The sequence below is a fragment of the Schistocerca piceifrons genome, chromosome 11 (assembly GCF_021461385.2).
Source record: "Schistocerca piceifrons isolate TAMUIC-IGC-003096 chromosome 11, iqSchPice1.1, whole genome shotgun sequence".
In the NCBI taxonomy this organism is placed as follows: Eukaryota; Metazoa; Arthropoda; class Insecta; order Orthoptera; family Acrididae; genus Schistocerca; species Schistocerca piceifrons.
Window position 1 is genome coordinate 29,847,188 of NC_060148.1, and position 27,569 is coordinate 29,874,756.

The 27,569-nt window shown below is 44.9% G+C and overlaps 1 long non-coding RNA gene across 1 annotated transcript in view; it reads left to right on the forward strand.

Moving 5' to 3' along the window:
• LOC124720445 overlaps nt 1–27,569 on the forward strand; it is a 469,216-nt gene that overhangs the window by 90,108 nt on the left and 351,539 nt on the right. The gene's annotated exons all lie outside the window — the stretch shown is intronic.

Genomic DNA, 27,569 nt, shown 5'->3' on the forward strand with positions numbered 1-27,569 from the left:
CAGAATGTAAATTGGTGTCCAAAGTAAAGCAACAATCGGAAATTTTTGCAAGGTTGCGTTTATTTGGTCACAAAACGGTACAAACACGTGCGTAACACCGAGAGAGGTGGTGCAGTGGTTGGCACACTGGACTCGCATTCGGGAGGACGACGGTTCAATGCCACGTCCGCCCATCCTGATTTTGTAATTTTTTCATAATGCGGGCCCACAGTCATAATATATTTCAAAATCTTGTACATGGCCACCCGTTCAGAGACCGTGAATAGTTACAATTGAAAGAAAATCAGCCCTCTGTCACTATTTTTAACAAATCAACCGGGTTTCGACACTGCTAGGAGCGTCTTCCTCAGAATTTAAATCAAAGAATGGTCTATATTCTATAAAATGGTCACAGAATTATGACTAAAAACGTACGATAGAGTATAAGTACGGAATCGTTGTGAAAGACTCGCATTACTTATTATTCATTTATAAAATAATAAATATGCCAAAAGGGCATTAGTCACAAAGATATTTAAGATAAAGAAACATTTTGGAACCTGCACCACGCAAGTAACGAGCAGGCGTTAGTGGCTCGCCATCACAGTTTTCTTTATCTTAAATATCTTTGTGACTAATGCCCTTTAGGACATATTTATTATTTTATAAATGGCATATAAGTACTGCCAGTCTTTCACGACGATTCCGTACTTATACTCTATCGTACGTTTTTAGTCATAATTCTGTGACAATGTTATAGAATATGGACCATTCTTTGATTTAAAATCTGAGGAAGACACTCCTAGCAGTGTCGAAACCAGGTTAGTTTGTTAAAAATAGTGACGGAGGGCTGATTTTTTTTTTTTTCAATTCCATAATATATTTCTTTAAAGTCAGTACCGCCATTAGACTGTTGTTTATTTGTAGTGTTACATTTACACTTACACAATCACGATTTCGGCTTGAAAGTGCCATTATCAAGTGTTTTACAGTGCCTGAGATGGCATACTGTTGTATTTAATAGTGTATTTTAAGCCGAAATCATGACCGTGTAAGTGTTAATGTAACACTGCAAATAAACAACAGTCGAATGGCGCCACTGAATTTAAAGAGATCCTGATCTAGGTTTCCCGTGATTTCCCTAAATCTCTCCAGGCTAATGCCGGGATGGTTCCTTTGAAAGGGCCCGGCCGACTTCCTTCCACTTCTTTGCCTAATCCAATGAGACCGATGACCTCGCTGTCTTGTCTGCTTCCCCAAACAACCCAACTCCCAACCTCGCAGTTTGGTCTCTTCCCCCAAACAACCCAACCGCCAACCTCGCAGTTTGGTCTCTTCCCCCAAACAACCCAACCCCCAACCTTGCAGTTTGGTCTCTTCCCCCAAACAACCCAACCCCCAACCTCGCAGAGAATATACACATGCCACATAATTTTATTAGCTTAGTGTATGCCTCTACATTCGCATTAATTTGTCAACTGTTAACACAATAAAAGGTGTCACTGAAGTGTGGGATTCTCGGATATCTTGTACTTTTTGCCCTTTACAATTGCGTCTACGTTCGGAGTAATTGTTCTTGTGCATTTTCGGCGCAGCGTGCAGTTTAAATTTCGATCAGACAAAGCGTTTCTCAGGCGCGTCTTGTTACATTTCATTGCAGAGAACAGTTGTTCACAAACATACGTGGAATCGAACATTGATATTATTGTAGACGCCAGTTTGTGCAAACGAGGAAATCTATCCTGAGGGAAGTGTCTGTAGAATTCCAAAATGTTTTTCTTGTTCTGAAATTTGTCTCTGTATTCTCTGTCACACGGCAGGTCAATAATTTCTTGCTGCAGCTCAGGACGAATCTCTTAAATATTCGCTGAATATGAGGAGGAGAACAGATCAAAATCACTGTCTAGTGCTGTCAGATCTTGAAAGCGCTGATCAACTAAACTATGTGAATAACGTTCACAGTCTTTGTGAACATCTTGCATGGATGATAATTTAGGAAAATGAGCTAGGTTTCCTGTTTCCAGCTGACTCACCCAAAGTGTCAATTTCATTTTAAAAGCTCGTATTCGATCTATGAAATGAGTAATTAGCAGATCTTTACCTTGTAGTAAAATGTTCAAAGCATTCGGATGGCTAGTTAAACCTGCTAAGAACGCGAGATCACATTCAAGCGTGCGCGCGCATTTCCCCCCCCCCTCCCTCCCTCCCTCCCTACTCCGTGACCTTGCACAGGGAATGCGAGCAGGCCACGACATGCTAAATATGTTCCAAGCATGAACCACCCATGCTCTGTGAGTCTAATCCTACAGCAACTCGCAACAACCACGCACGAGACCTCATGATATCTTCACGGTACCCGACAGAAGTTAAATCTTGCTCATTCACCCGTACAATTTTCTGAAGAGGTGTTTCGAGTGGTCAACATAATCCCTGCCCACACCATTAGGTAGCCCCCTCGATATCGCCCTTTTTCCACAGTGTTTGGGTCCCGAAACCGGTTTCCATGTTAGAGATGGGTCGTTCGCGAACTAACTGGTCCAAAGGAACGGTTCACCAAGATGAACGGTACGGGCGAGGAACGAATTCTAAGGAAAGTAGTTCACTTCGGCCGCGGCTTTCTACTTACAGTTCCCGGGAACGGAAACCGGTCGGTCTCGTTCCCGCAACGGCACGTCGGTCTGTCTCGTTCTCTTCGCGTTGCCACTCGCCGCAGTTCCACTGCCGACTGCTCACAGTTAGTTCAGTACCGAGTTGTTGTTGTTCGTTTCGTTCGCTTCACGCACCCACCCTAGATCTGTTTCAAACGTTTTTTGAACTCTGAACGTCTGGTTCTTTTCGTATTCTATTCAGCGTCCACGACGGGTAATTACAATGTATTTTATAATTACGTAAACTACATAAAAATTACGTGGTATGTAATACATACACCTTTTCAGGTAACAAAACGGCGTATCAGCGTACATCGATATTTCGATAAACAGCAGAAGAAATATTTGTAAAAAGGCAAGATTCTTTGTTATTAGACATGCAAAGAACGTCGGCACGGCACACACGAGTGGCCATTTTCCGTCTTTTTTCTTATCCAAGGTAAAAGAGCATGTTCATTGTTACGGAAGACAGACCGACGTCCAACCGAATGAAGCCCGCGCTCTGTAATCGAGCGTCTGGTGTCAAATTTTGTAAAGAGAATACGATAACTCCTACAATATTCACAAGATGCGACATCGTCGCGAAAAAACACTGACCCGTATATGTAATAAGTTTCCTTTAATTTACGCCTATGGTCACAAACTTTTTGTTAACAGATTACCGGTTTCGGTCTATAATGACCATCGTCAGATCTGTTGCATAAAAACTGCTGACGACATGACTCGTGCGTGTGATGTTATTTATATGTATTTGACGATCCTGGTGCTGATTCCGCATTTAACATTTGACGATCCCACTATGGCTGCAGTATATTAGGACTTTGTTTTTATGCAACAGATCTGATGATGGTCATTAAAGACCGAAACCGGTAATCTGTTAACAAAAAGTTTGTGACCATAGACGTAAATTAAAGGAAACTTTCAGTGGTACAGGGTGGCGCACGAAAAATCGGCCCCGAGTACTGGACTGCACATTGTCGGCCACCAATCCCCATCTATTGTTTGCATTAGCCTATTTGTTATTTCTTCACCGCCTAATTATTACTTTTTTATCTATTCTGTTCCTGGCGGTCAACAAATCGTGCGTAATTTTCGGGGCTGGTTTTTCGTTCGCCGCCTTATATTATTTCACAACGATCAGCCACACAACGCTAAAGTAGGCTGAATGAGATGTTTTGCAGAATCACGAAAATTACAAGTGAGTGAGAGTTCTGTTATGAATAAAAACTCTGTACTGCAGGGGGGAGGCAAGCGCCCCCTCTTGGCGCCTTCCATCTTCAGTCACCTACACTACTAATTTTCACTTTTTCCTAAGAACCACGTGCCAAGCACAATGAACGGTGAACGAGTAAAAATGAACGGTTCCGAAAACAGAGCGATCACCAGTGAACTAGTTCCCAAGGATGAACGACTTTGTTCATCTCTAGTCCACGTTTCCTGCGGATGCGCATCCGCCGAAAATCACTCTCCAAAGCAATTCGGAACTCGTCTGTGAAATGAACATTCGACCAACGTTCGACCGTACAGGTACAGCTGCCCATGTAACTTCAACACGATACCACAGTCCATCGAGAGTAGTGACTGGCGTATTGTGACGAGCCAGTTGCTCGGACACCATTGACGAGACGTTTTCAGTTAGTGAGAGATCTGGAGAATCTACTGGTCAGGGCAGCAATTGAACACTTTCTGTATCCAGAAAGGCCCGTACAGGACCTGCAACATGCGGTCGTGCATTATCCTGCTGAAATGTAGGGTTTCGCATGGATCAAATGAAGGGTAGAGCCACGGGTCGTAACACATCTGAAATGTAACGTCGACTGTTCAAAGTGCAGTCAATGCGAACAAGAGGTGACCGAGACGTGTAACCGATGGCACCCCATACCATCACGCCGGGTGATACGCCAGTATGGCGATGACGAATACACGCTTCCAATGTGCGTTCACCGCGATGTCGCCAAACATGGATGCGAGCATCGTGATGCTGTAAACAGAACCTGGATTCATCCGAAAAAATGACGTTTTGCCATTCGTGCACCCAGGTTCGTCGTCGAGTACACCATCGCAGGTGCTCCTGTATGTTATGCAGCGTCAAGGGTAACCGCAGCCACGGTCTCCGAGCTGATAGTCCGTGCTGCTGCAAACGTCGTCGAACTGTTCGTGCAGATAGCTGTTGTCTTGCAAACATCCCCATCTGTTGGCTCAGGGATCGAGACGTGGCTGCACGATCCGTTACAGCCGTGCGGATAAGATGCCTGTCATCTCGACTGCTAGTGATACGAGGCCGTTGGGATCCAGCACGGCGTTCCGTATTACCATCCTGAACACACCGATTCCATATTCTGCCAACAATCATTGGATCTCGACCAACGCGAGCGGCAATGTCGCGACACGATAAACCGCAATAGCGATAGGCTACAATCCGACCTTAAAGTCGGTAACGTGATGGTACGCATTTCTCCTCCTCACACGAGGCATCACAACAACGTTTCACCAGGCAACGCCGGTCAACTCCTGTTTGTGTATGAGAAATCGGTTGGAAACTTTCCTCATGTCAGCCACCGGCGCCAACCTTGTGTGAATGCTCTGAAAAGCTAATCATTTGCATATCACAGCATCTTCTACCTGTCGATTAAATTTCGCGTCTGTTGCACGTCATCTTCGTGGTAAATAAATGGAAATGTCGTGTGGCTAGGGCCTCCCGTCGGGTAGACCGTTCGCCTGGTGCAGGTCTTTCGATTTGACGCCACTTCGGCGACTTGCGAACCGATGGGCATGAAATGATGATGATTAGGACAACACAACACCCAGTCCCTGAGCGGAGAAAATTTCCGACCCAGCCTGGAATCGAACCCGGGCCCTTAGGATTGACAGTCTGTCACGCTGACCACTCAGCTACCAGGGCGGACATCTTCGTGGTGTACCAATTTTAATGGCCAGTAGTGTAGTATGATTGTGGAAATTGTCACTATTGAATGATTAATTTATGATTTTCATTATCCCTATCCTGGAAGGAGGAGGACAGAATTTTCGTAATGAAATGGAAAAAAATGGATACACAAGAACTTCCAATCAAATCAGTATAGTCATTTCATTTACATTACTTTATCTACATTTGTGGCAAGTATAACGTGTAACTTGCGACGTACAGTTCTTGTAATGAGCGCCGAATCTGTGCATGTGCGTGGTTTTTTTAATGTGTATTGTGCAAAACATACTTAGGTTACATTCGTAAGCGGTTCTCCATCATCACAAATTCGCGGCGTACCACACATATTCATTGTTAGAAAGAGAGAGAACCGGAAGCGAGATTCGATCTGCAGATGTTACTCTCTTGGCTGTGGACTCCCTCGTTACTGACGGCCTTACGAATTGTTTAAGCACGTATAAAATATTCAAGAATAAAAAAAAAAAGGTTCAGGACTGGAATTAAAATTCTAGGTGAAATGAAAGGATATCAATGATAAAATTCGCTGATGACATTGCTATGCTGCGTGAAAGTGAAGAAGGATTACATGATCTGCTGATGGAATGAACAGGCTAATGAGTACAGAATAGGGATTGAGAATAGATAGAAGAAAAACGAAAGTTTGAGAAGCAGCAAAAATGAGAAAAGCGAGAAACTTAGCACCAGGATTGATAGTCACGAAGTAGATAAGGAATTCTACTACCTAGGCACCAAAATAACCAATGACGAACGGTGCAAGGACATGGTCTCAAACATAAGCCTTAATTTGAGGAAGAAATTTCTGAGAAAGAGGAGCACGCCACTGTATGGTAGTGAAACACGGACTGTGGGAAAACCGGAACGGAAGAGCATGGAGGCATTTGAGATTTGGTGCTGCAGACGAATGTTGAGAATTAGGGGGACTGATAAGGTACAGGATGAGGAGGTTCTGCGTAGAATCGCAGAGGAAATGAATATGTGCAAACAGTGATAACGAGAAGGGACAGCATGATAGGACATCTGTTGAGACACGAGGGAATGCAAAGCAAACGAAACAGTCACTTATTATGGAGGTCACCTGCAAAATGAAGTACTGGCAGAAACAGCAACACACCAAGACTCCGCAACAGCCAAGAAAATACTGCTAAAAACTAACTACAGTTAGTCCAGGAAAATTGGATTCATAGTCTTGACACAGAATGCCTATGAAACACGACTCAACCTTTAAGTACTGAAATTTCATTTAGGAAGGAACATATCGAAGAAAACAATTATAGACTCTAATATGAAAATTCATTTAATCTAATAACTTACGCAGTACTGTAAAGTAACTCAGTGGATCAATAAATAGAATAATTATCAAAAACTCGACTGTGGCGAGGGTGAAGTGGAGCAACAATACAAGTCTACAACAATGAAAACAAACTTTTTACTTCATCAAATAATACTTAGTTTTTCAATTTATAACCTTTTTTATGTCCGTATGCTATCCTGTCATTGTTCTGAGTCATCATTCCTTCTCGTATTAATTATGCAACTGACATAGCTCCAAAAATGTTTCCATGCCTTACACTGTACACTGGACGAAAAAATACGCCTGCGGCAGACCGCAGCTACTCACTGCAGACTGTCAAAGATTCTACAGACACGGACACAATTGCCTAACAGCTGTTTCTCCGACCACAATTCTTCAAGTACGTATATCATTTTCAGAGACGCGCTACTGGCAGAGTTGAAGCTGTGAGGGCGGTTCAAATCAGTTCCCTGTAACTTATAAGTACTTAAACCTAAGTAACCTAAGGACATCACACACATCCATGCCCGAGGCAGGATTCGAACCTGCGACCGTACCGGTCGCTCGGTTCCGGACTGAAGCGCCTAGAACCGCTCGGCCACAACGGCCGGCTGTGGGGGCAGGTCGTGTGTCGTGCTTGGGTAGCTCAGTTGGTAGAGCACTTGCCCAACAAAGGCAAAAAGTCCCGAGTTCGAGTCGCGGTCCGGCACTCAGTTTTAATCTTACAGGAAGTTTTATATCATTTTCCTTTACAGATATTAACACATCCAATAACGTCATCAAAAAATAGCCATCTTACATCAGTAATCATAGAACTGGCAGATCAATAGATGATGCCATCAACCAGACCCTGCACATAGTTAACACCACAAAACAGAATTATGCCATAGCAATAATGATTGACATTGCCGGAGCATTCGATAATCTCTGGTGGCCCGCACTGTTTCAGAGGCTACGACATCTGGAGGTACCGCAGCACTGTACAACAGTTTTCTGGACTACTGTAAAGAGCGAGTAGTCGAGTGGCTCATGGACAGCCGGAAAGTAATTAAAAAATTACCTCAAGGGTCGATCTGCGGCCCCATCTTCTGGGACATAACAATCGAACCCCTCCTACAACTTGTGGATGGGGATGACAGGTCAGCCGGCATGAGTGACCGAGCGCTTATAGGCGCTGCAGTCTGGAACCGCGCGACCGCTACGGTCGCAGGTTCGAATCCAGCCTCGGGCATGGATGTGTGTAGTTCTAAGTTCTAGGGGACTGATGACCTCAGAAGTTAAGTCCTATAGTGCTCAGAGCCATTTGAACCATTTTTTCTATTGTCTATACTTTCACAAATGAATTTATAAAACTTTGTCAGCGTGACCAGGAAGGGTTCAGGATTCACACTCATAGCAGTGGAAGTGCAAAAGCATAACAAAATAATTTTTTTTTTTGGATATGAGATTTCGTCATTTTTTTCAGTTACTATTGGCTGCATTTTTTGCTATAGGTACATTTTCTTCGCAAGTAAGAGACATTCTTTGATGAATTTTTCACAGCATACAAACCATACTTAAAGCTGTATGAAACTCTAGAATTTTCCAAATCTATTAAAAACTGTGGTAAAAATTGAGACAATTAACTACAAAATTTGAATTTTTTTCTAAACATAAAGTTTAAAACGTAACAGCTCATTCATTTTTTCATAAATTAAATAGGTTCCAGAGTTTCAGACACCTCTAAGTATGGTTTGTATGCTGTGCAAAATTCATCGAATAGTCTCTCTTACTTATAAAGGAAAGTGTACCTATGGCAACAAATGCAGCCAATAGTAACTGAAAAAATGATGAAATTTCACATGTAAAAAAAATATTTGTAATGTTTTTGACCTTCCGCTGCGACGAGTGTTAATCCTGAATCCTTCCTGCTCATCCTGACAAAGTTTTATGAATTTACTTGTAAAAGTATGGACAGTGGAAATTAAAATGTCCTGTGGTGACTCTCCTGCTCCAAGTCGGCCCGTCTGACGTCCTACCCCCCTTAAAACTGTGTGTTAGTCGAACCGGGACTCGAAGTTAGCACCTTTGACTTTGCACGACCACGTTAAGTATTCTGCTCCTACAGCACTCCTCTGGAGCACCCCCGACGTTAGCTATTTCTCTGTTTCTCCGTCGAGAATGACCTGCTGTGTCGTGTTTGCTAGAAACGCTTCGGGCCAGTGACACAGCTGGTCTTGATATTCCGTACGCTCATATTTTATTCATCAGGCTACAGTGCGGAACTGTATCGAACGCCTTCCGGAAGTCTAGCAAGGCGGCAGCTACCGGGTCGCCGACGTCTGCCGCTGTGTGACTCTCGCGGGCGATCAAAGCGAACCGGCTTTCATACGAACGTTATTTTCGGAACACAGGTTCGTTCCCGCAGAGGGGATTCTCAACCAGCAGAAATTCCACAATACACGTACGCAAAACTTGTTCAAAAACTGTACAGCAGACTGACTTCAGAGGTACAGTCGTGGACAAAACGAGCGAGACCCCCTCGCCTTTTCGTTGTGCTGACCCGCACAGCTTTCATGTCTGCTACACAGCATAACAGGCAAGGCGACGAAGTGCTACCAACATACTATGCACAGGCGTGAAATTGAAAAACCGTCCGAACTTTGTCAGACAGTTTTCAGTCACGTGTAAGACTATATTAATGCTGGTTAGTGTGTTAAACAACACGTAAATATAAGATATAAATGAAAGAAGAAACGCGAATTAGTATGAACTGTACTGATAAAAATGAATTTTTTACACCACCAACGGACCGTATACCGCAGGAAATGGTATACATTTCCGTTTATTATGCCTACCGTTGAAATATGGGAACACGAGAGGCAATACTGACCCTACGACCTATCTTAGAAGCTAGATTAAGAAAAGGCAAACCTACGTTTTTATCATTTGTAGACTTAGAGAAAGCTTTTGACAATGTTGACTGGAATACTCTCTTTCAAATTCTGAAGGTGGCAGGGATAAAATACAGGGAGCGAAAGGTTATTGACAATTTGTACAGAAACCAGATGGCAGTTATAAGAGTCGAGGGACACGAAAGGGAAGCAGAGGTTGGGAAGGGAGTGAGACAGGGCTGTAGCCTCTCCCCGATGTTATTCAATCTGTATATTGAGCAAGCAGTAAAGGAAACAAAAGAAAAATTTGGATTGGGTATTAAAATCCATGGAGAAGAAATAAAAACTTTGAGGTTCGCCAATGACATTGTGATTCTGTCAGAGACAGCAAAGGACGTGGAAGAGCAGTTGAACGGAATGGACAGTGTCTTGAAAGGAGGGTATAAGATGAACATCAACAAAAGCAAAACGAGGATAATGGAATGTAGTCGAATTAAGTCGGGTGATGCTGAGGGAATTAGATTAGGAAATCAGACACTTAAAGTAGTAAAGGAGTTTTGCTATTTGGGGAGCAACATAACTGATGATGGTCGAAGTAGAGAGGACATAAAATGTAGGCTGGCAATGGCAAGGAAAGCGTTTCTGAAGAAAAGAAATTTCTTAACATCGAGTATAGATTTAAGTGTCAGGAAGTCGTTTCTGAAAGTATTTGTATGGAGTGTAGCCATGTATGGGAGTGAAACATGGACGATAAGTAGTTTGGACAGGAAGAGAATAGAAGCTTTCGAAATGTGGTGCTACAGAAGAATGCTGAAGATTAGATGGGTAGATCACATGAGGAGGTATTGAATAGGATTGGGGAGAAGAGGAGTTTGTGGCACAACGTGACTAGAATAAGGGATCGGTTGGTAGGACATGTTCTGAGACATCAAGGGATCACCAATTTAGTACTGGAGGGCAGTGTGGAGGGTAAAAATCGTAGAGGGAGACCAAGAGATGAATGCACTAAGCAGATTCATAAGGATGTAGGTTGCAGTAGGTACTGGAAGATGAAGAAGCTTGCACAGGATAGAGTAGCATGGAGAGCTGCATCAAACCAGTCTCAGGACTGAAGACCACAATGACAACAACAGATCTACCTGTACTCGAGGTAAACGGGTTTAAAGGGTTGGGTAGACAGACAGACGGTCAAGAAATTGAGACTAGTAGGGTTCCATTTTTACCGACTTAGGTGACGTAATCCTAACAACGAAAATAGCTACAACAGTCACTGAATATGAGGGCCGCATAAATAACAACCCCTACTCTTTATTCGAAACGTTCCGGTTGCAGTCGATACATCAGCATATTAATCGTAGCTACCCTTTCGATCCAAATCACGTTTACAGGAATGCAAATAAAATCCATTTGCCTATACAGGTGGTAATTCAGATCCCACTATTAATGCCGCCGCGTTTTAAAAGTGCAAGCATTCCCATTTCTAGCTAGCTTAAGAAACACTTCGGTTAATGATCGTTTTCTGGCTGTGGCGCGTCTAATGGAGAATTCGAAACATTGTAGAATAAATTTGGCAGCTATGTCGCCGTCTATTTCTTGGGGTGGTGCAGAATTATCCTACTAAATTTACTCGCTAATAACAGTATTTTGTTATTTCGACAAACATCCCGAATGATTGTCACGTAAGCGGTGACATAAAGGTAGAAAATTCATCTTTTTGAGTCCATAGAGCTCTTTGCAACAGAAACTGCGGATCATTTTGCCATTTTATGTGCGAAATTGTCGGCTTATTCATGTGTGGGGTAATAATAGAGGTCCGTTTTCCTGGGTTTTCTGGTAGGGTAGTGAAAGATGTTTGCTAATGCAAGGGAGGTCTGGTTTGTTTTTGGTTCTGATCTCGATGGAGGCAGATACTATCAGTAAAGCAATTGTAAGAAATTCTCGTGTCCCCAACTCGTTTTATTGTTACCCATATTATGTACCGGCGCCCTGTGGATGTAAATATCAAAGTCTTGTAGAATTTCATACTTGTTACTGCCTACTTTTTCCGCTTCTGTCAATAAATGACTTAAGTGTGGCACTCAATGATTTTTAACTGAATCTTCACGCATTGCTGAATTTGCACACTTTCATGGTAGGTCAGCAACGGTAAGCCAGTATGTCTGTTCTGAACCTTGACACAGACTGTTTTGCGACCGAATGCGCATAATATTTTGCTAATTCGTAACCGTCTGGGGTAGTTTCTCTTACTAAAACAGTTATGTTATCTCTATAAGCTGAAATTCATTTTTATTAGTACAGTTCATGCTAATTAGCGTTTCTTCTTTCATTTATATCTTATACAGGGTGTTACAAAAAGGTACGGCCAAACTTTCAGGAAGCATTCCTCACGCACAAATAAAGAAAATATGTTATGTGGAGATGGTCCGGAAACGCTTAATTTCCATGTTAGTGCTCATTTTAGTTTCGACAGTATGTACTGTACTTCCTCGATTCACCGCCAGTTGGCATAATTGAAGGAAGGTAATGTAGACTTCGGTGCTTGTGTTGACATGCGACTCATTGCTCTACAGTACTAGCATCAAGCACATCAGTACGTAGCATCAACAGGTTAGTGTTCATCACAAACGTGGTTTTGCAGTCAGTGCAATGTTTACAAATGCGGAGTTGGCAGATGCCCATTTGATGTACGGATTAGCACGGGGCAATAGCCGTGGCGCGGTACGTTTGTATCGAGACAGATTTCCAGAACCAAGGTGTCCCGACAGGAAGACGTTCGAAGCAATTGATCGGCGTCTTAGGGAGCACGGAACGTTCCAGCCTATAACTCGCGACTGGGGAAGACCTAGAACGACGAGGCAATTCTTCGTGCAGTTGACGATAACCCTAATGTCGGCGTCAGAGAAGTTGCTGCTGTACAAGGTAACGTTGACCACGTCACTGTATGGAGAGTGCTACGGGAGAACCAGTTGTTTCCGTACCGTGTACAGCGTGTGCAGGCACTATCAGCAGCTGATTGGCCTCCACGGGTACACTTCTGCGAATGGTTCATCCAACAATGTGTCAATCCTCATTTCAGTGCAAATGTTCTCTTTACGGATGAGGCTTCATTCCAACGTGATCAAATTGTAAATTTTCACAATCAACATGTGTGGGCTGACGAGAATGCGCACACAATTGTGCAATCACGTCATCAACACAGATTTTCTGTGAACGTTTGGGCAGGCATTGTTGGTGATGTCTTGATTGGGCCCCATGTTCTTCCACCTACGCTCAATGGAGCACGTTATCACGATTTCATGCGGGATACTCTACCTGTGCTGCTAGAACACGTGCCTTTGCGAGTACGACACAACATGTGGTTCATGCACGATGGAGCTCCTGCACATTTCAGTCGAAGTGTTCGTACGCTTCTCGACAACAGATTCGGTGACGGACGGATTGGTAGAGGCGGACCAATTCCGTGGCCTCCACGCTCTCCTGACCTCAACCCTCTTGAGTTTCATTTATGGGGGCATTTGAAAGCTCTCGACTACGCAACCCCGGTACCAAATGTAGAGACTCTTCGTGCTCGTATTGTGGACGGCTGTGATACAATACGCCATTCTCCAGGGCTGCATCAGCGCATCAGGGATTCCGTGCGACGGTGGGTGGATGCACGTATTCTCGCTAACGGAGGACATTTTGAACATTTCCTGTAACAAAGTGTTTGAAGTACGTTCTGTTGCTATGTGTTTCCATTCCATGATTAATGTGATTTGAAGAGAAGTAATAAAATGAGCTCTAACATGGAAAGTAAGCGTTTCCGGACACATGTCCACATAACATATTTTCTTTCCTTGTGTGTGAGGAATGTTTCCTGAAAGTTTCGACGTACCTATTTGTAACACACTAACGAGCACCAATATAGTCTTACACGTGACTGAAAACAGTCTGACAAAGATGGGATAGTTTTTCAATTTCACGCCTGTGCCTAGTATGTTGGTAGTACTTCGTCGCCTTGCCTGTTATGCTGTGTAGCAGACTTTAAAGCTGTGCGGATCAGCATAACGAAAAGGCGAGGGGTCTCGCTCCTTGTGTCCACGACTGTACAGGCGTGTTGTTTTCTGCGTCAGTTCGACGACCCTACTTGAGAATGGCGGCTGGTGCGCTCTGGTGTGGGTTCCGGCAGGGATTTTTGGGAGGGCTCACGTCTCCTCGCAGGTGGTAGCGAGGCCATTGTATGGCTTTGTGCGTGCTCCCCTAGGCGGATAGTGTAGTAGGGAACAACCCAAAAAGAGTAAAAAAGGAAAGGAGAGAATAAAAGCGATCCCTGTCTCGCGTCCGCTACAGTAAGGCTTCCCTGCAGTCCCGCCTCACGCAATACTTTGGTCCGGACACGCACCCACGCGCACGCGTCCGTTACCTTTCTGCTTTCCCCCCTCTCCCCCCACCCCCACCCCCCCCTCTCTCTCTCTCTCTCTCTCTCTCTCTCTCTCTCTCTCTCTCTCTCTCTCTCTCTACCCCCCTCCCTCCCACTCCCGCGGCCCACCCCCGACGCCTCCCCCAAACAACTCCCCCGCACCACCCCCACCCCCAGAGTAAGAAATTTACGCGTTTAATACTGTGGAGGGCAGCCGGTACCGGAGCAAGCGCACAGAGCGAGGTGATAAATATCTGCTCCCCGTTTTATTAGGCGTATTTATCTGCTCGTTATTTGTATTAGTCTAGGAAAACTCAACATAGGTGCTCAGTGGATAAATGGGCGGCCAGAGTGGTCGAGCGGTTCTAGGCGCTTCAGTCCGGAACCGCGCGACCGCTATCGTCGCAGGTTCCAATCCTGCCTCGGGCATGGATGTGTGTGATGTCCTTAGGTTAGATAGGTTTAACTACTTCTAAGCTCTAGGGGACTGATGACCTGAGATGTTAAGTCCGATAGCGCTCAGAACCATTTGAACATTCCTTTTCTTTTTTTTTTTTTTTTTTTTAAGTACTTGGCGCGGCGCTTAAATCCGGACAAATGAAACTTTTTTTTTAGCAAGCAAATTTATGAAAACAGAATACAAAAATGGTTCTAATGGCTCTGAGCACTATGGGACTCAACTGCTGAGGTCATTAGTCCCCTAGAACTTAGAACTAGTTAAACCTAACTAACCTAAGTACATCACACACATCCATGCCCGAGGCAGGATTCGAACCTGCGACCGTAGCAGTCGCGCGGTTCCAGACTGTAGCGCCTAGAACCGCTCGGCCACCCCGGCCGGCGCGAAGCATTATAGTTGACCACAGTTTTGTAAACAGTTGATCTCGGGTACCGGAAGAATCGAACTATTTCAGTGGGCTCTCCGGGTGTAGTCCGCACTTAATCCGTAGCGTCTCAGCGATTTTGAGGTTCTACATCCACATCTACTTCCATACTCCACAAGCCACCTGACGGTGTGTGGCGGAGGATACCTTGAGTACCTCTATCGGTCCCCTTTCTATTCCAGTCTCGTATTGTTCGTGGAAAGAAAGATTGTCGGTGTTCCCCTGTGTGTTCTCTAATCTCTCTGATTTTACTCTCATGGTCTCTTCGCGAGATATACGTAGGAGGGAGCAATATACTGCTTGACTCCTCGGTGAAGGTATGTTCTCGAACCTTCAGCAAAAGCCCGTACCGAGATTCTGAGCATCTCTCTTGCAGAGTCTTCCACTGGAGTTTATCTATCATCTCCGTAACGCTTTCGCGGTTACTAAATGATCCTGTAAAGAAGCGCGCTGCTCTCCGTTGGATCTTCTCTATCTCTTCTATCAACCCTATCTGGTACGGATCCCACACCGGTGAGCAGTATTCAAGCAGTGGGCGAACAAGCGTACTGTAACCTACTTCCTTTGTTTTCGAACTGCATTTCCTTAGGATTCTTCCAATGAATCTCAGCCTGGCATCTGCTTTACCGACGATTAATTCTATATGCTCATTCCATTTTAAATCACTGCTAACGCCTACTCCCAGATAATTTATGGAATTAACTGCTTCCAGTTGCTGACCTGCTATATTGTAGCTAAATGTTAAAGGATCTGTCTTTATGCGTATTCGCAGCACATTACACTTGTCTACATTGAGATTCAATTGCCATTCCCTGATCCATGCGTCAATTCGCTGCAGATCCTCCTGCATTTCAGTACAATTTTCAGTTGTTACGACCTCTCGATATACTACAGCATTATCCGCAAGAAACCTCTTTACTAGGTGCCTGTGGCCTTTCTCCCCTACTGTTCAATCTGTACATCAAGGAAGCAATGATGGAAATAAAAGAAACGTTCAGGAGTGGAATTAAAATACAGGGTGAAACGATATCAATGACACGATTCGCTGATGATATTGCTATCCTGAGTGAAAGTGAAGAAGAATTACATGATCTGCTGAATGGAATGAACCGGCTAATCAGTACGCAGTACAGATTGAGAATAAACCGAAGAAATACGAAGGTAATGAGAAGTAATGGAAATCAGAACAGCAAGAAACTTTAACATCAGGATTGATGGTCACGAAGTAGATGAATTTAAGGAATTTTGCTACTTAGGCAGCAAAATAACCAATGACGGGCGGGGCAACGATGACATCAAAAGCAGACTTGAAATGGCAAAAAGGGCATTCCTGGCCAAGAGAAGTCTACTAGTGTCAAACATAGGCCTTATTTTGAGGAAGAAATTTCTGAGAACGTACGTCTGGAGTACAGCAGTGTATTCTAGTGAAATGTGGGCTGTGGGAAAACCGGAACAGAAGAGAATCGAAGCATTTGAGATGCGGTGCTACAGACGAATGTTGAAAATTAGGTGGACTGATATGGTAAGGAATGAGGAGGTTCTACGCAGAATCGGAGAGGAAAGGAATATGTGGAAAACACTGATAAGGAGAAGGGACAGAATGACAGGACATCTGCTAAGACATGAGGGAATGACTTCCATGGTACTAGAGGGAGGTGTAGAGGGCAAAAACTGTAGAGGAAGACAGAGATTGGAATACGTCAAGCAAATAATTGAGGACGTAGGCTGCAAGTGCTACTCTGAGATGAAGAGGTTAGCACTGGAAAGGAATTCGTGGCGGGCCGCATCTAACCAGTCGGTAGACTGATGACCAAAAAAAAAATGGCTTTCAAGAACGCCATGCCTCCGGCGGAACTACGATATGGCGGGAAATTAAAATTGCAATTTGTCCGGATTGAAGTGCTGCACCCTGTATGCCAACTAAAGCGGAAAAGAGAATGGAAAAGAAAATTGGGAATCTATTAGATAAACAGTTTTACTTTAGGAAAGGTAAAGGAAGCAGGGAGACCGTGCTGAAGTTGCGGTTGATAGTGAAAGCAAGATTTAATAAAAATCAAGACACAATCATCTGTGGTATCTGAAAAAGCGTACAATGATGCAAAAGAGGTGCTACACGTACACAGTTTCGAGAAAAATAAAAGTGACCTACAAGGAAAGACAGGTAATATACTACGTTTTACTCGCAGGACACTTAGAAATGTAACTCCTCTACTAAAGAGACTATCTACACTACGCTTGTCGGTCCTGCTGCGAGGTCTGGGATCGTTACCAGATGGGATTAACGAGGCACGTCGAGAAAGTTCAGAGAGGGGCAGCACGTTTTGTATTGTAGCGAAATAGGGGAGAGATTGTCACAGACATGATACGGGTTTTGCTGTGGCCACCATTAAAAGGAAGGCGTTTTTCGTTGTGGCGGAATCTTCTCACAAAATTTCAATCTCCAACATTCTCTTCCCAATGCAAAAATTTGTTGACGCCCACCTACATAAGAATCATCATCATAAAGTAAGGGAAATCAGAACTCGCATGGTTCAAAATGGTTCAAATGGCTCTGAGCACTATGGGACTTAACATCTGAGGTCATCATAGAACTTAGAACTACTTAAACATAACTGACCTAAGGACATCCCGGCGGGGTCAGCGATTTTCTCTGCCTCGTGATGACTGGGTGTTGTGTGCTGTCCTTAGGTTAGTTAGGTTTAAGTAGTTCTAAGTTCTAGGGGACTGATGACCATAGATGTTAAGTCCCATAGGGCTCAGAGCCTTTTGGAACCATTTTGAAGGACATCAGACACATCCATGCCCGAGGCAGGATTCGAACCTACGACCGTAGCAGTCGCACGGTTCCGGACTGAAGCGCCTAGAACCGCTCGGCCACCGCGGTCAGCTCGCATGGAAACATACAGTGGTTCGTTTTTTCCGCGCTGTTTGAAACTGGAATAATGGGGAATTATTGTGAAGGTGGTTCGATGAACATTCTGCCAGGCTCTTAAGTGTGATTTGCAGAGCATCAATGTAAATATAGATGAAGATACGATGTGCACAGGAAACAAGAGACAACAAAGAGAATGGAAGATGAAGAACGAAACGCTCAGCTGAAAAGGGCCAGGAATGCAGTCTTTCGACACTACTGTTCAATCTAAAATTTAATAAAAGCACTGTCCGGACTGGCACCGACCGATCGCCGGGTCACCCTCATCACAGGCGTCACTGAATGTGGATATGGAGAGGCACGTGGTCAGCACACCGCTCTCCCGGCCGTATGTCTTGTTTCCGAGACCGGAGCCGCTACTTCTCGATCAAGTAGCTCCTCAATTTGCCTCACAAGGGCTGAGTTCACCCTGCTTGCCAACAGCGTTCGGCAGACCGGACGGTCACCCATCCAAGCGCTAGCCTCGCCCGAAGGAGCTTAACTTCGCAGACCTGACGGGAATGGGTGTTGCCACTGGGACAAAGCCATTGGCTTACTAGCTGCTGTTCAGTCCAGCTATCGAAAAAGCAATGAAGCGAATAAAAGAAAAATCAGTGGAGTATGAAGAGATATCAAAAAGAAGATTAGGTGATGACATTGTTATCCTCCGTAAAGGTGTGGAAGGGTTAGACAGCAGACTGAATTTAATGAAGATGCACTATGGACTCGAAGTAAACCGAAGAAGGACGAAAGTAATGACGAATAGCCAATATGAGACTAGTATTAAACTTAACACCACAGTTGGTGACCACGAAATAGACAAAGTTAAGGAATTCTGCTCCTTCGGAAGCAGATAAACCAAGACGCACGAAGGGAAGAGGAGAGAAAAACTAGACTAGCAATGGCGAAAAGAGCTTTACTGTGCAAAAGAAGTCTAGTATGTAATATTGGACTTAATATTGTTGTTGTTGTTGTTGTTGTTGTTGTGGTCTTCAGTTCTGAGACTGGTTTGATGCAGCCTTGCATGCTACTCTATCCTGTGCAAGGTGCTTCATCTCCCAGTATGTACTGCAGCCTACATTCTTCTGAATCTGTTTAGTGTATTTATCTCTTGGTCTCCCTCTATGATTTTTACCCTCTACGTTGTCCTCCAATGCTAAATTTGTGATCCCTTGATGCCTCAGAACATGTCCTACCAACCGATCCCTTATTCTAGTTAAGTTGTGCCACAAACTCCTCTTCTCCCCAATGCTTTTCAATACCTCCTCATTAGTTATGTGTTCAACCCATCTAATCTTCAGCATTCTTCTGTAGCACCACATTTCGAAAGCTTCTATTCTCTTCTTGTCTCAGCTATTTATCGTCCACGTTTGACTTCCATACATGGCTACACTCCATACAAATACTTTCAGAAACGACTTCCTGACATTTAAATCTATACTCGATGTTAACAAATTTTTCTTCTTCAGAAACGCTTTCCTTACCATTGCCAGTCTACATTTTATATCCTCTCTAGTTCGACCATCATCAGTTATTTTTCTTTCCAAATAGCAAAATTCATTTACTGCTTTATGCGTCTCATTTCCTAATCTAATTCCCTCAGCATACCCGATTTAATTCGATTACATTCCATTATCCTCGTTTTGCTTTTGTTGGCAAGTAATGCAGCAAAAAAATCAAAAGTAGTTCATTTTTGGAACACAACCTACGACCAGCATAGAGACAGGACCTGACCATCATTTTGCAGGACAACGCACAAGCATGTACAGTGCAAGCTGTTACTGGTTTGTTTGACTGAAGGGGCTGCTAAGTGCTATACCACCAACTGCACTCCCATGACTTAAGCCCTCAACTCGATTTCTAAACTGAAGGAAACACTTCACGGCATTCGCTTCAGAACTGCTACAAATTCGTCGGGCAATAGACCGCGCCGCTCGAACTGTCAACACAACTGGCACTGCTAAGAGTATCCTACGACTTCCACATCGCTGGCAACGGGTTATACACAATGCTGGTGACTACTTTGAAGGTCAGTAAAACTTTGAAACAAATCTCTATTTTGTACGAGCTGTAAATAAATAGCTGCCACTGTTAAAGTTCCAACTCTCGTTTACCAACCACGTGAATGCGGCTGGAGACCGTAGTTATAAAAGAAGAAGCTAAATGTCTCGGGTGGTGTCATTGGCCACACAAGTCTCTGCTACCACGTCAGAGCAAGGCGCTGTAGCGGCCATCGTCCTGACAGTCCCAGCTACTCCATATACACTCCTGGAAATTGAAATAAGAACACCGTGAATTCATTGTCCCAGGAAGGGGAAACTTTATTGACACATTCCTGGGGTCAGATACATCACATGATCACACTGACAGAACCACAGGCACATAGACACAGGCAACAGAGCATGCACAATGTCGGCACTAGTACAGTGTATATCCACCTTTCGCAGCAATGCAGGCTGCTATTCTCCCATGGAGACGATCGTAGAGATGCTGGATGTAGTCCTGTGGAACGGCTTGCCATGCCATTTCCACCTGGCGCCTCAGTTGGACCAGCGTTCGTGTTGGACGTGCAGACCGCGTGAGACGACGCTTCATCCAGTCCCAAACATGCTCAATGGGGGACAGATCCGGAGATCTTGCTGGCCAGGGTAGTTGACTTACACCTTCTAGAGCACGTTGGGTGGCACGGGATACATGCGGACGTGCATTGTCCTGTTGGAACAGCAAGTTCCCTTGCCGGTCTAGGAATGGTAGAACGATGGGTTCGATGACGGTTTGGATGTACCGTGCACTATTCAGTGTCCCCTCGACGATCACCAGTGGTGTACGGCCAGTGTAGGAGATCGCTCCCCACACCATGATGCCGGGTGTTGGCCCTGTGTGCCTCGGTCGTATGCAGTCCTGATTGTGGCGCTCACCTGCACGGCGCCAAACACGCATACGACCATCATTGGCACCAAGGCAGAAGCGACTCTCATCGCTGAAGACGACACGTCTCCATTCGTCCCTCCATTCACGCCTGTCGCGACACCACTGGAGGCGGGCTGCACGATGTTGGGGCGTGAGCGGAAGACGGCCTAACGGTGTGCGGGACCGTAGCCCAGCTTCATGGAGACGGTTGCGAATGGTCCTCGCCGATACCCCAGGAGCAACAGTGTCCCTAATTTGCTGGGAAGTGGCGGTGCGGTCCCCTACGGCACTGCGTAGGATCCTACGGTCTTGGCGTGCATCCGTGCGTCGCTGCGGTTCGGTCCCAGGTCGACGGGCACGTGCACCTTCCGCCGACCACTGGCGACAACATCGATGTACTGTGGAGACCTCACGCCCCACGTGTTGAGCAATTCGGCGGTACGTCCACCCGGCCTCCCGCATGCCCACTATACGCCCTCGCTCAAAGGCCGTCAACTGCACATACGGTTCACGTCCACGCTTTCGCGGCATGCTACCAGTGTTAAAGACTGCGATGGAGCTCCGTATGCCACGGCAAACTGGCTGACACTGACGGCGGCGGTGCACAAACGCTGCGCAGCTAGCGCCATTCGACGGCCAACATCGCGGTTCCTGGTGTGTCCGCTGTGCCGTGCGTGTGATCATTGCTTGTACAGCCCTCTGGCAGTGTCCGGAGCAAGTATGGTGGGTCTGACACACCGGTGTCAATGTGTTCTTTTTTCCATTTCCAGGAGTGTATTAATTGGCGACTCCATGGCGTGTACACATAGACACATATGTTTTCGGTTTGTTCTAATAACGTTACTAATTTTGGTTTTTAAAAAGTATGCTCCCTTTTGTTCCTCAATTTTCAGAACTTCTTGACGCTTATTGAACATAATTTTACTACAGTCGACATCTCTTAGGCGTTGGCACAAAGTGATTTGAACCTGTTTTCACTTTTACGACATTATTTTTCATGTATGTTAACAATTCATTTTCTAAATTACAGTGAAATGAACACCCTTAGCTGCTTACAGGCGTGGACATACGTCAACGGGGACAGATGAAAATGTGTGCCCCGACCGGGACTCGAACCTTGGATCTCCTGCTTTCATGGCACACGCTCCATCCACCTGAGCCACCGAGGACACACAGGATAGCGCGACTGCAGGGATTTATCTCTAGCACGCCTCCCGCGAAACCCACATTCTCAACGTATTGTCCCGCACTACATTCGTAGTGCCCCTGCCCATTATACTCATTACTCGCGGCGCGTTGCCGATTCCCGTAAGAGGAGGAGGATATTAGTGTTTTAACGTCCCGTCGACAACGAGGTCATTAGAGACGGAGCGCAAGCTCGGGTGAGGGAAGAATTGGGAATGAAATCGGCCGTGCCCTTTCAAAGGAACCATCCCGGCATTTGCCAGAAGCGATTTAGGGCATTATGGTTCAAATGGCTCTGAGCACTATGGGACTTAACATCTGACGTCATCAGTCCTCTAGAACTTAGAACTACTTAAACCTAACTAACCTAAGGACATCACACACATCCATGTCCGAGGCAGGATTCGAACATGCGACCGTAGCGGTCGCTCAGTTCCAGACTGTAGCGCCTAGAACCGCTCGGCCACACCGGCCGGCCCGAAGCATTATAGTTGACCACAGTTTTGTAAACAGTTGATCTCGGGTACCGGAAGAATCGAACTATTTCAGTGGGCTCTCCGGGTGTAGTCCGCACTTAATCCGTAGCGTCTCAGCGATTTTGAGGCTCTACATCCACATCTACATCCATACTCCACAAGCCACCTGACGGTGTGTGGCGGAGGATACCTTGAGTACCTCTATCGGCCCCCTTTCTATTCCAGTCTCGTATTGTTCGTGGAAAGAAAGATTGTCGGTGTTCCTCTTTGTGTTCTATAATCTCTCTGATTTTACTCTCATGGTCTCTTCGCGAGATATACGTAGGAGGGAGCAATATACTGCTTGACTCCTCGGTGAAGGTATGTTCTCGAACCTTCAGCAAAAGCCCGTACCGAGATTCTGAGCATCTCTCTTGCAGAGTCTTCCACTGGAGTTTATCTATCATCTCCGTAACGCTTTCGCGATTACTAAATGATCCTGTAACGAAGCGCACTGCTCTCCCTTGGATCTTCTCTATCTCTTCTACCAACCCTATCTGGTACGGATCCCACACCGGTGAGCAGTATTCGAGCAGTGGACGAACAAGTGTACTGTAACCTACTCCTTTGTTTTCGGGTTGCATTTCCTTAGGATTCTTCCAATGAATCTCAGTGTGGCATCTGCTTTACCGACGGTCAACTTTATATGATCATTCCATTTTAAATTACTCCTAATGCCTACTCCCAAATAATTTATGAATTAACCGCTTCCAGCTGCTGACCTGCTATTTTGTAGCTAAATAAGAAGGGATCTTTCTTTCTGAAACTTCGCAGCACATTACACATGTCTACATTGAGATTCAATTGCCATTCCCTGCACGATGCGTCAATTCGTTGCAGATCCTCCTGCATTTCAGTACAATTTTCCATTGTTACAACCTCTCGATATACCACAGCATCATCCGCAAAAAGCCTCAGTGAACTTCCGATGTCATCTACAAGGTCATTTATGTATATTGTGAATAGCAACGGTCCTACGACACTCCCTGCGGAACACCTGAAATCACTCTTACTTCGGAAGACTTCTCTCCATTTAGGATGACATGCTGCGTTCTGTTATCTAGGAACTCTTCAATCCAATCATACAATTGGTCTGATAGTCCATATGCTCTTACTTTGTTCATTAAACGACTGTGGCGAACTGTATCGAACGTTTTGCAGAAGTCAAGAAACACGGCATCTACCTGGGAACCCGTGTCTATGGCCCTCTGAGTCTCGTGGACGCATAGCGCGAGCTGGGTTTCGAAACCCATGCTGATTCCTACAGAGTAGATTTCTAGTCTCCAGAAAAGTCATTATACTCGAACATAATACATGTTCCAAAATTCTACAGTCCTGATAGGGCACAATCCTGAAGCTGTAGGAGACTTACATAAGCTGTTAGGCATGACGTCTAATATGATCTCCTCAACGACAAACAAGATTCATATACGATTTCTGAATAAACCCACTACCTAATCTTTCCTTATATAAGGAATGGTAGATCCCTGCCTGCTTTGTGTGGCTGTACTGAAATGCTAATCATTTGTGTACACAAGCGTGTGTTACACTTCTGGTCGAGATGACGTTTATTGCATGCATTCTTGATGCTGTTGCAATTTTAAGGCCTGGTTGTACGCGTTATTACGTCCAGTATGAAGTGAGTTAGCCCAGTCAGGTCATCGTGCTGTTTCCATATTTTTAGCTAAAATCTACACCCTCCATACGCTCCGTGGCAGACGAAATTACGCCACGGAGCTTATAACGTACACGTTGCTCAATTCCCGTGGAAATGAAGGCACTTGCCGCTGTAATGGCCTTTTCCACGCCTCCAGCCACTCTTTATTTTTTTTTTCTTTCATCCACGCCTCTCCGGCAACTGGAGAATTCCAGCGGAGTGCGAAGAAACTGTGCGAGCATTAGGAATTCAAATGCGCCCGGCTATTACCATAAGCAGGCAGCACTGGCGGGTTTTGCTGGGATGACGCTTGGCACCTCTCTCTGCTCCTATTCAAATACCCCCTTACCTCCACCTCATCTCGCCCGCTAATAACCCAATTCCCTGCCCTGCTGCTACTCCAGTCCGGGCGCTACAATTCAGAGACCACGCACTAATTCCGTACAGAAGTGCACCGCATAAACATTTCGCACGTGACGAATTTTTCTGAGTATATGAGCAGGGTGGATGATATTGTTGCACAATACATGTTTCCTGAGCATAGTAGACTGTTTCCACCTTTGCAAAGCAATGCTGCAGCAACTCTACATGGCAAGCATTCTACCAGTTTATAAAAGACATCTTATTTATGCCAGTGACTTGTAACATTTTAATGTTTAATAACAAGTTGCCGTCTCTTTAATCCAAGGATAGATGATCTATGCAGCTAGCCGCTATCTCTGTGTAATGTCTTGTCTGTATAGACGTGTATCTGTTGTCTTTAAGATCCATTCACCTTCACACATAAGTCTATACAGTAAAGTAAGGCCCTCCCAGTTCTTGGCTGATCCGTGATAAGACAGGCGAAAAATTAGACTAATGGAGGATTATTAGTATTGTCTCTATTTTCATTCGCGCTCTCCCTTTCTCTCCTTTATCTATGTATAGTTTTTAATATACGGTTTCATTACTTGATATAGTGATAAAAAGAATCAGCCAAATAGAATCTTTGGTGGAGTCCTTCGTCTTGGTAATCAGCGGCTGGCTTGCTGTAAAAGATCTTTACATTTATTATTACTGTTAAACACTGCAGTCAGTCGGGAGAATCAATCGTTTGGACAGTTTGTTCCTTTTACGAAAGATTGCGAATTCCAGATGTGTACGAAGCCTTTTTGGACGATTTAACGCAGACACAGTGATTGCAGGCTCTCTTCGACACAGCTGAAACTTCCCCACTAATTACACGGCCAACGTGATCATCAAATGGTTCAGAAAAAACTCATTCAATCATTCACTCCAGAACAAAAAAAGTCACAAACATTATTTCTGGAGGAAATCGTGTATTAAGTCCATCTCCATTACATGTCCAGATCTCCGGTGATTCCACGCCTTGATTATTTTTCCTTTTACAATCTCTTTCTCTTCAAAACAAACCGCTAGCGCCACAAATGTTAATTGGATCGCTTTAGCGAGAAGAAAAGCAGAACATGTATCTCTCAGAAACACGTCAATCCCTCAACAGAAACTCCAGAAGCCTTCCTAGTTACCACTCTAACAACCATGGAGGATGCATATATGCATCTCTGTTATTTCAAAGAATAAATGCACTAGAAAATACTTTGGCGTCGACGAGCTCTCGCCGCTTATATTACGAGAAAATCAGATCAGATGACTTTTCCAAAGTGAATGAATGTGGATTGTTTGATTGAAAATGATTAATTGGTGCGTGGTAGAGGGTATTTGCTGTGTGGACATTACAGACTTTAACACTTTCTTTATTTCACGATTGCAGTTTCGGCCTTAGACCATTGTCAAGTTCAAAAATGGTTCAAATGCCTCTGAGCACTATGGGACTTAACTGCTGAGGTCATCAGTTCAAATGGCTCTGACCACTATGGGACTTAACATCTGTGGTCATCAGTCCCCTAGAACTGAGAACTACTTAAACCTAACTAACCTAAGGACATCACACACATCCATGCCCACGGCAGGATTCGAACCTGCGACCGTAGCGGTCGTGCGGTTCCAGACCGTAGCGCCGAGAATCCCTCGGCCACTCCGGCCGGCCATTATCTAGTGAAGATGTTATAGCTATTAGGCCATGTCAACCTAAAATGAGCTGACGCATTTATGTGTCGTTGTCATTACTATGAAATACATTGGTGACGCTGTTACACAGTGCGATCACACATATCCATATGTCATAAAATAATGACACTATGTAACAGCGTCACCAATGTATTTAATAGTAATGACAACGACATATAAATGTGTCAGCTCGTTTTAGGTTGACATCGCCTAATAGCCATCACATCTTCACTTGATAATGGCCTAAGGCCGAAGTTGCAATCGTGAAATGAAGAAAGTGTTACAGTCACTGGCGTAAATGTCTTTTATAACGTTCTACATGACTGTGAATCGCAGGTATAAAAAGTTAATTCGTTCTACCAGTCTTCGGTAGGTCCTTTTTCTAAATTTATCAGCTTGCAGGACGTGCCCTTACAGTGATCTCAATAGTGAAATGTCAACTGTGGCGATATGAATGTGAGGACAACACAACATGCAGTTCCCAACAGGAAAACATGTCCGATACGGCCGGTTATCGAACCCGGGCCCCTTCAGTGAGCAATCCGCTGCACTTACCACACATTCTCTGTAGGATCCAGAGGTACCTGCCCGCCAGATACACTACTGGCCATTAAAATTGCTACACCACGAAGATGACGTGCTACAGACGCGAAATTTAACCTACGGTAGGAAGGTGCTGTGATATGCAAATGATTAGCTTTCCAGAGCATTCACACAAGGTTGGCGCCGGTGGCGACGCCTACAACGTGCTGACATGAGGAAAGTTTCCAACCGATTTCTCCTCATACACAAACAGCAGTTGACCGGCGTTGCCTGGTGAAACGTTGTTGTGATGCCTCGTGTAAGGAGGAGAAATGCGTACCATCACTTTTCCGACTTTGATAAAGGTCGGATTGTAGCCTATCGCGATGGCGATTTATCGTATAGCGACATTGCTGCTCGCGTTGGTCGAGATCCAATGACTGTTAGCACAATATGGAATCGGTGGGTTCAGGAGGGTAATACGGAACGCCGTGCTGTATCTCAACGGCCTCGTATCACTAGCAGTCGAGATGACAGGCATCTTATCCGCATGGCTGTAACGGATCGTGCCGCCTCGTTTCGATCCCAGAGTCAACAGATTGGGACGTTTGCAAGACAACAACCATCTGCACGAACAGTTCGACGACGTTTGCAGCAGCACGGACTATCAGCTCGGAGACCGTGGCTGCGGTTACCCTAGACGGTGCATCACAGACAGGAGCGCCTGCGATGGTGTACTCGACGACGAACCTCGGTGCACGAATGGCAAAACCTCATTTTT